This window comes from Vombatus ursinus, unplaced genomic scaffold, assembly GCF_900497805.2.
Source record: "Vombatus ursinus unplaced genomic scaffold, bare-nosed wombat genome assembly UNPS02014810.1, whole genome shotgun sequence".
NCBI lineage: Eukaryota > Metazoa > Chordata > Mammalia > Diprotodontia > Vombatidae > Vombatus > Vombatus ursinus.
Genome location: NW_020954588.1, coordinates 48,963,489 through 48,972,158, shown reverse-complemented (window position 1 = coordinate 48,972,158; position 8,670 = coordinate 48,963,489).

The window sequence follows — 8,670 nt, the reverse complement described above, 5'->3', positions numbered from 1 at the left end:
CTTCCTTTTTCTCTTCTGTCCTTGTTACTCTTTCTTTGTCTTTGACTCTCTGTTGCTAAGTGTTGCTGTGGCTTTGTCCCTGTCTCAGTGTATCTATTCCTTTGTCTCTGTATCTCCGTCTCTACCTGTCTCTGCCTCTATCTCTGTCTATTTCTGCCTCTCTCTTTCTCTGATTCTCTCTCCTCTCTCTGTCTTGATATTTCTCTTTCCTTCTGCCTATGTCAATCTGTCTCCATCTCTTTGTCCCCTCTTCCTCTCCTTCTCCGTCTCTCTCTATGTCTATGTCGCTCTTTTCATCTCTCTCTCCCTCTCTTTCTCTGTCTCTTCATTTGTCTCTGCCTTCTCTGTTTCTCTCAATCTCTCTGTCTCTCTGTGTGCCTCTTTCCATTTCTGCCTTCTTTATCTCTCGTGATTTCTCTCTGTCTCCGTCTGTCTCTGTCTCTGTCCTTACCCCTACCCTACCCTGACACTCATTATAATATCAAACTTTGTGTCCCATGATGGCGAGATCTTTACCTTATGTTGCTATTACTTCTTTTTTTTAATTCATTTATTTTGATTTATCAACAATCACTTCCATAAGCTTTTGAGTTTTAAATTTTCCTCTCCCTCCCTCCTCACCTACCTCCCCAAGAGGACATGCTATCTGATATAGGCTACACATATACATTCCTACTAAACATATTTTCATGTTAGTGATGTTGCAAGGAAGAATTAGAACCAATAGGAGGAACCACAAGATAGAGAAAACAAAACAAAACAGAAGAAAAAAGAGCAAATAGTCTGCTTCGATCTGCACTCATACTCCACAGTTCTTTCTTTGGATGCATTGGTGCTACTTCTGTCCCTTGAGTGAGCCACCGCCCTTCCCTCTCACCATTTTGGCCAACCTGTCTCATGCTGGAGAGCTCATGTTCTTTCCCAGCTCTGGCCTGCAGTTGTGTATCACTTGTCCTGGGTTTGGAGCCTGCCTCCCCTGCCAGGTGTGAGAGAAGTCCCTGGAGGGGTGCAGAGCCATTACAGCTCGTTAACTGCTTTTAGCCAATTTTTTATCGGACAGGCTTTCTCTAACAATGGCAATCGCTGACTTGTCCAGAATCATTTTCTATTAAGAATAATGATGCTGTGGCACAGCCAGAGACATTTTGAAAGCTTCCTAAGGAGAGAACTCTCCTTTTGTCTTTGGAAGCTATGGGCCTGTGAATTTGGGCTGAGAGAGGAACCCCCCCCCCCGATTCCGGGGGAGACTAAGAAGTGAAGGAGGCTGGGAAAGGCGGAAAGTGCAGCAAAAGCAGTGTTTGCATTTAATACCTGTTAACCTCAGAGGAAGCCAGAGAAAAGCTGGGATTCACAGCCCCTTGCAGGGATATCCTGCAATACGAATGACTTAATTGACAGGGAGATTTTTTCAGGGTGGTGACAAGTCTGCAGTGAGCCATCCACTCACTGAGAACTGATTTCATTCAACACCTGTTGCATCTCTGCCTCTCAGGAGCTGAGCGACCTTGGACAAGTGACTTTCTTTCCCTGGCCTTTGTTCTCTTCATCTGTAACACAAGGAGGCTGCATGAAATGATCTCAATGTTGTCTTCCAGCTTTGACATTCTGTAGATCTGTTACTAGGTGAGATGTCTGACTGGGGTCGGGGTGCAGTCCATGGTTATGAAACAGAACAAAGCTGACCAGCCCATACAGGGGGTTGAAATAGTGGTTTTAACCTCATTAGGGCCATGATATAACGAACAGAAACAGCCTGGGATAGGACCGAGAGTTAAGATTTATTGGGCTAGAATCCTCCCTCTCACGCATACTAGCTGCGGGGTTCTGGGCAAGCCACTTTACCTCCGTCTGCCTCAGTTCTCTCAACTATAAAATGGGAATAATAATAGCACCCACCCACCTCCCGGAGTTGTTGTGAGGGTCAAATAAGATAATATTCATAAAGCTCTTTGCAAACCTTAAAGCACTAGGTAATTATTAAATATATAAATATTATTATTAAATACATAATATATAAATATAAAACATAAATATAATTATTAGATATAATAAAATATTTAAATAGAAGTAGAATTATTAAATATATAAATATAATTATTGAATATCTAAATATAAATAAATAAAGCACTGTGATAATTATTAAACAGGTCTCGAGACTTTTTGTTTTATGTCCTGCTGTGTTTTTGTTGTTCCCACCGACTTGTGCCCTCATAGTCTGCCTCCGGCATCAGGGTCATGATGGAGCTTCGTCACTAGCTAGCTAGCATAGGGAGAGAAATGAAAAGACAGCATGTGCAAAGGAAATGACAGCAAATCCAAGGGTAAGACTTCTATTGGGCAGTGTGCGTGTGGGGGGAGAGCTGCCAACCTTGGGGTAAGCTAAGTGTGAGTCTAGAGGACCAATTGTCTTCTACGCACTCTGTGTCTAGAGGACTGCACAGGTCCCTCAAAGAGATGGAGATGCTCAGACAATGAAAGATTGACTCACACAGCTCTAAGTGTGTTTCCCTTCCAGAGGAGTCTCAACCATAGGATGCTGGTATGAGTCTGGAGGCTTGGATAGCTCTCTGGAGGAAGATGGGATTCACTGGAAAGAAAAGTGGGGTTGTCTTGATTGTATGTGAACTTTTTTGAGTCCTTTGGATTGGGATTTCTTTCTTTCTTTCTTTCTTTATTTGTTTCCTTCTTTCTTTCTTTCCTTCCTTCCTTCTTTCTTTCATTTGTTTCCTTCTTTCTTTTCTCTTTTGTTTTTTTCTCTCTTTTTTTCATATTTTTTTCTGAGATGTGAAAAAAAACTAGTCCCAAATCTAATGTACGTTGTTAGCTTGAGTATTTGAACAGGACCTGAGGGCCCTTTAACCACATCTGTAGAGACCTAAACAGGAGCTAGATTCTAATGTTCCCGGATTATAACCCCAAGTGTTCTTGTTTGTTGTGGTAGTTGTTTGTCCTTAATTCTCAAAGAGGACCATGACAACATGGAGGTGATGCCATGACATGCAAGTGGATTGGATCTAAGTGAGAAAGGGTTGTGCAAAGTCACCGGCCTCACTTTCTCCTCTGGAGTCATCTGGGTCCAGTGGCCAGACACACCAGGAAGACTGGAGATGGCCCCCACATCCCCAAGGGAGGGCACAAACTAAGGATGCACTTGTGGTCGGGCCATTAGGATTGGACCCAAACTGTGTAAATCCAGAACTGGGCTTCTCAACCACATGCTGCATAGCTGTACAGGACATTTATTGTCTACAGACTGAGTTATTGATTAATCCATAGATTTATAGGCCCCTTGCAATAACTCCACTGTCCCTGAGGACTCCATGGCCCACTCCATAGCTTTAAATTCCACCGGACTGCCTTGCCTTCACATTGGAGTTCTCACTTTATTTATTGGAGAATCAAGTCTGACCTTCCCTGGGCCAGGACATGCCTATTGTATTCCCCTCTTGGAACATAATAGCTCCAACAAACTTCTCACCAGACTCTAATATAATCAAACGTATTCCTACCACCTTACATCCTCATTTTAAAACCACTAGCTTTGGGACTTTCCATTTTAATTATAAGTCATAAAGCAGAGAATATTAGGACTAATCTCACAGGGACTTCAAGGATCATCTTTGTTTTTCAGATAAGGAAACTGAGGCCCAAAGAGAAAAGGAAAAACTAGTATTAGCCTCTCAAATTTAAAGGACATGTCTCTCTCTGGGGTTAACAATCCTTTAACTGTTTTGGATGGAATGTTCTTTAAATGAAACTAATTAATTTAATTGAAAGCATTCATTAAGTGCTTTCTGTGTACCGTGACCTGTGATAGACATTGAAGATAAAAATACAAGAAGTGAGATAGTCCCTGCCCTCAAGGTGTTTACACTCTTATGTGCAGAGATAACACTCATTGGAGAGTGGTGGCCAAGGAAAGGAGTGTGGATCTGATGGTGAATAGGCCCATAAGGAACTAGAGCCCATAGCAATGTGGTCCAGGTGCACGGCCAGATGTTCTGCTCTGGAGATGGCTAAACACAGTGGTCTAGATGACTTCACACATGTTTATTCCAACAGTTAAGACAACTTATTCTCAGAGTGGTAGCTCCAAAGTTAAATGGATTAACTTCTCTAGAGATTAAAGATATGGCGTTTGGAAGACCAAGGGTCCTTGTGGGAAGAATCAGAGTAGCAGTAGGGTACGGCAAATCCCTTTATTTAGAAGGAGTTTGTGTGTTTTGTTGGAAGTGTCCAAAATGCATTTATAAATTATATAGCAAAATAAAATCTAGGTAAATTATGGCTACAGCATTCTTCTGATCTACCAGTTTGACGACCCCATAAAATGGCAATGAGGTTAGTCTGTAACCGATTCTGGCTCTTAGCAATCCCCACTTTTCTTTCTAAATGCTCGTGGGTCACCCAGTATTCTGTCACATTTTCAAGGAATCAAGCTCACTGGCTCATACAAACTCCATCGTCTTTTTTTTTCCAAGAAGGGAGGGGGGATGGGGAGTGGGGGGATGGGTTTACTTGCCCAATATGTTCTTGTTCTCCATGATTTTTCACTTATTGGTGATCATATCCACCAATCTTTTCAGTAGACTAGGATAGAGTTCATCTGAGTCCAGTGACTTAAAAGTGTTGAAAGTAGTTAGGTATTTTCTTGCCATATTCTTACTCATTTGGGATTTTTAACTCCCTGTTCTTACCTTTCTGAAGATAATTCTGCTTTTGGAAAAGCCACATGAGAGTTGAATAGTTCTATCTTCTCTCTGTCTTCTGTTATTATCACCCCATTGACATCAAGTCTATTGCCACCCTATTTCTACATCTACTATTCTTCTATTTTGATCTGTGGTTCAAAAATACCAATTCTGTTCCCAGATATAATCTTTGTAACTAGCTATTTATACCCCAAATGCTCCTTTATCTTCTAAAGACCATTCCTTCATGTGGCTACAGGAGTAATATGCTGTTTGGACCTCTGTTTTGGCAAACAATTGCTTGTTCTGGTCAAGGCAATTATATTAGAGAGACAAAGAATACTGGGATGACAGGAATGATCTGAAGGAAATCAAGCATGTCAATGCTTTGACTCTGTGTGTGTGTGTGTGTGTGTGTGTGTGTGTGTGTGTGGCTCAGTGCCTACATGTCATGCCTATGACACTGGTGTTTACATGGCTGGCCTAAATGGATATTATAATGCTTTGTATATTATAGGCGCTTGCTAAATACTTGTAGAATAGATGGTTGTATGACAAATTAAAAACCTGGGAGACAGAGTTTTTGGCTAATTAATAAATTTATTAATTAAGCTAGCTAATAATCAATAAAGTCAGTGGTTTCTCTCAGTAACCAAAGACAAAACCATGGAGACATTGAATGCTTTAAATACCTTTGGAGGAGGGGGTGTTCCAACAGGTAAAAATCAATCCTGATTGGTGAACAATTAATGAGGAGGTGGCCTAAAAGTTTTCAGCTCCTCTTGTGGAGAATGTGGCTTGATCATTAGACTCAGCCGCCTCCAGAACTCTGGAGAGAGGCACCCATCTCCACCCAGACCACCTGATTGGTTTTCTTCTTCATGAGCTGGGTCACCCTAAACTCCAATGGAAGGGTGCAAGGACATGGGCTTATTGCTTTGGGGCAGGAATTCATATAGATTAGCTTCTGGTTATACTCTAAACAGAAGTAAGATCTCCTAGTTGTATAGGGTCCTACCCAGGAGCATGTTTCCCACGGATTAGGGAAATTTCATCTATCAGCCATGTCCTTCAGTGACTGGCTGACTTATAGGGGCCCTAAATGAGGAAATAAAGGATAAAAAAAAACCCTGGATTCTAATTTAATAATTGTTATTAATATGATAGAAAAATCATTTCTCTCAGATGGATGCATGTATGCATGGCTATATGGACAGGTGGATGAATATTACATTCTTTCTAGTTTCCTAAAGGTGAGGATTATTTAGTCTCAAGGACAAATGGGCTGATGGAGATAATAGCTGATTTTTCCAATATGCTACAGCAACTTGGATTTACTCCACTCATTAATGAGTGGCAGCTTGGCATAGTGGATAGGCCTCAGGTTAGGAAGTCCTGCGTTCAAGTCTCACCTCTGACACATTCTGGTTCTGTGACCCTGGGCAAGTCACTTAACCTCTTAGTGCCTCAGGCAACTTCTTATGACCCTCAGTTGCAGAAAAGATGCCAGCCTGCATTAGTGGAGGGAGTTTCCTCATTTGGGCCTTCCCCATACCCCTGACATCCCAAGCTGAGACCCTCTTCCTGTTCCAACATGTTCCTCATTGAATTTGTTCACACATTGGGCTCTCCACATTTTCTTTTGAATGCATGAGCATTAGGCAGGCATGGATGCCTTGGAATCTGCATCAATAGAGGAAACATCGAAATCAGTGAGCTCACAGATCCATTGACACATGGAGCATTTGAGTATCGACACTGACCTGGGATGGCTGAGGCCAGCAGAAGGAGGGAATCTTGACATAAAAGATGACTGCAAATAGACAAGAATTCCCTCCACTCTCTAGACCTGCTCTCTTCCTCTCCCTCTTGTCAAAGGATCTGTAAAATTCCCTTCATTGTCCATATAGGCAGGAACCTAGAGATACAGGACAGAAGGGCGGCTCCAGGACATGCTGGCAGGCACTAGAGTCACAGGCTTAGACCTGGCTTAGGGCTCATCTGGTCTGACTTCATCATCTCACAGATAAACAAATTGAGGCTCAGAAAGAGGGAGTGATTTGCCTGGGGTCACACAAGGAATGTGACCTTTAATTATTCATCGTTTTAATTGTTCACCAATTTAGAGTCAGAATGCACCTTCGAGGTCATGGATTGAGCCAGCATTTGAACCCAGGTCCGCTGACTCCTAATGCTCCCTGCTCTGCACTGCCTCTGTTCTCACTGCTGCTAAGATTGTGACTCCTAAAGGCACAGATGAGTCCAAATCAGCAAGTCAAGGCTGAAGTTATTCCATTTTTAAAGAGAATCACCATTCTGCCACGTCCCCTGTTCTTATAGAAGATGGCAGCTCATGATATTTTTATTAGGCTAGCACCAACAAGTCCCTGGGAATTATAACACCAATATAAGCACTTACATGGTTGAAAGTGCTTTACCAATATCTCATAGTAATTTCAAGCAATTATTTTCCTTTCCCTTCTTTGACCAGCCCGAGTGCTTAGCAGACTCAAACCTACAATGGCTACTGTCCACAGAGATGGAAGGGTCTTGAAACTGACATCCACTTCCTTTGCCCAAAGTCCACAGCCAGAGAGAAGGGAATTGATCACTGCTTGCCTTGAGCCTTCATCTCCAGGGTTCAATGTTGTTCATATGGCATCAAGTAGACTATCCAAAGGGAAAAGAAATAACTTCTAGGATGGGAATTGTAACTTGCTACCTAAAATAGAAATGTGCTAAAACTAGAGGGTGGGTTTTTTTTTTTCCTTTTTCAACTTTGTAAGCATTGATTTCCATATGAAAGCAGAGAATTTAGTGAGCTTTAATGTTGATCCAGGGGAATATGCCATCTCTGCTGAAAGGCATCTTGTCTGGTGGCTGGCTCTGGAAGCTGGCACAACACAAGAAATTTCTAGATGCTGGACTCAAGGGGGAGATAAGGAAACTGGGAGAAAATCTACAAAGGCAAAGCCTGGGCTAGGAGAAAGCAAACTAGGCTGGAAATCAGGGCACCTGGGCTTCAAGTTCTGGAGCTGCCCTCTGCTCATTGTATGACCTTGGGAGTTACTTTCCGTCTCTGGGGCTCAGTCTTTTTATCTGTAAAAAAGGTGGTGGAAGGGAACACTGATTTCTATGGTCCTGCCAGCTCCGAAATTCCAATCTTTTTGATTTTCATCTTCAACTAACCCTTATAAAGTGCCAACTGTGCACCAGGAACTATACCAGGCACCAGAAATAATGAAGACAATTCCACCTTATGTGAAGGAGATGGCACAAGGAGATCCAACTTGGAATAATAATAATAATAATAATAATGATAATAATGATAATAACTGGTGTTTATGTAACACTTGAAGATTTGCAAAGCATTTTTGCATGGTTTTCTTCATTTGATTATCCAGTAAATGGAGAAAAAGACTGTAGGTGTTATTTTCCTGATATTCTAAATGCAGAAATGGAGGCTTAGAGCTGGGGAATGACTTTCTTGCGGTTCACACTAGTAAGAGGTTGAGCTTGGAACTGACCCAGGTGTCAACCAGCGCCAAGCCAAGACCTTTCTGTTACACCATAGAACTCTTCATTTTGATGTGTTGTGTGGAAACGGTCACAGGCACAGCACACATTCCCACATATGTACATACACAGGTCTGAGACAGGGTTTGAGCTCAGGAGTTCTGCTTTCCCCAAATAGAGGGTTTACAACACACTAGGCCACTTGTACTTCTCATTCTGTATGTGTATGGGGGAAGATTCACTTGCCCCCAAGATTCTCATCATTTCTACTTCAGTGAGAGGAAAGACAGAGACAGAGACAGAGACAGAGACATAGGTTAGAGAATGAGAGAGAACTCCAGCAGATCTTTCCGCCTTCTCCCCCTCACTGACCCCTAGAATGTCAGCTTCTTGAGAACAGAGAATACTGATTGTGTGTCTGTCCCCTCCAGCACTCAGCACAGTATTTGGCACATAGTACAGA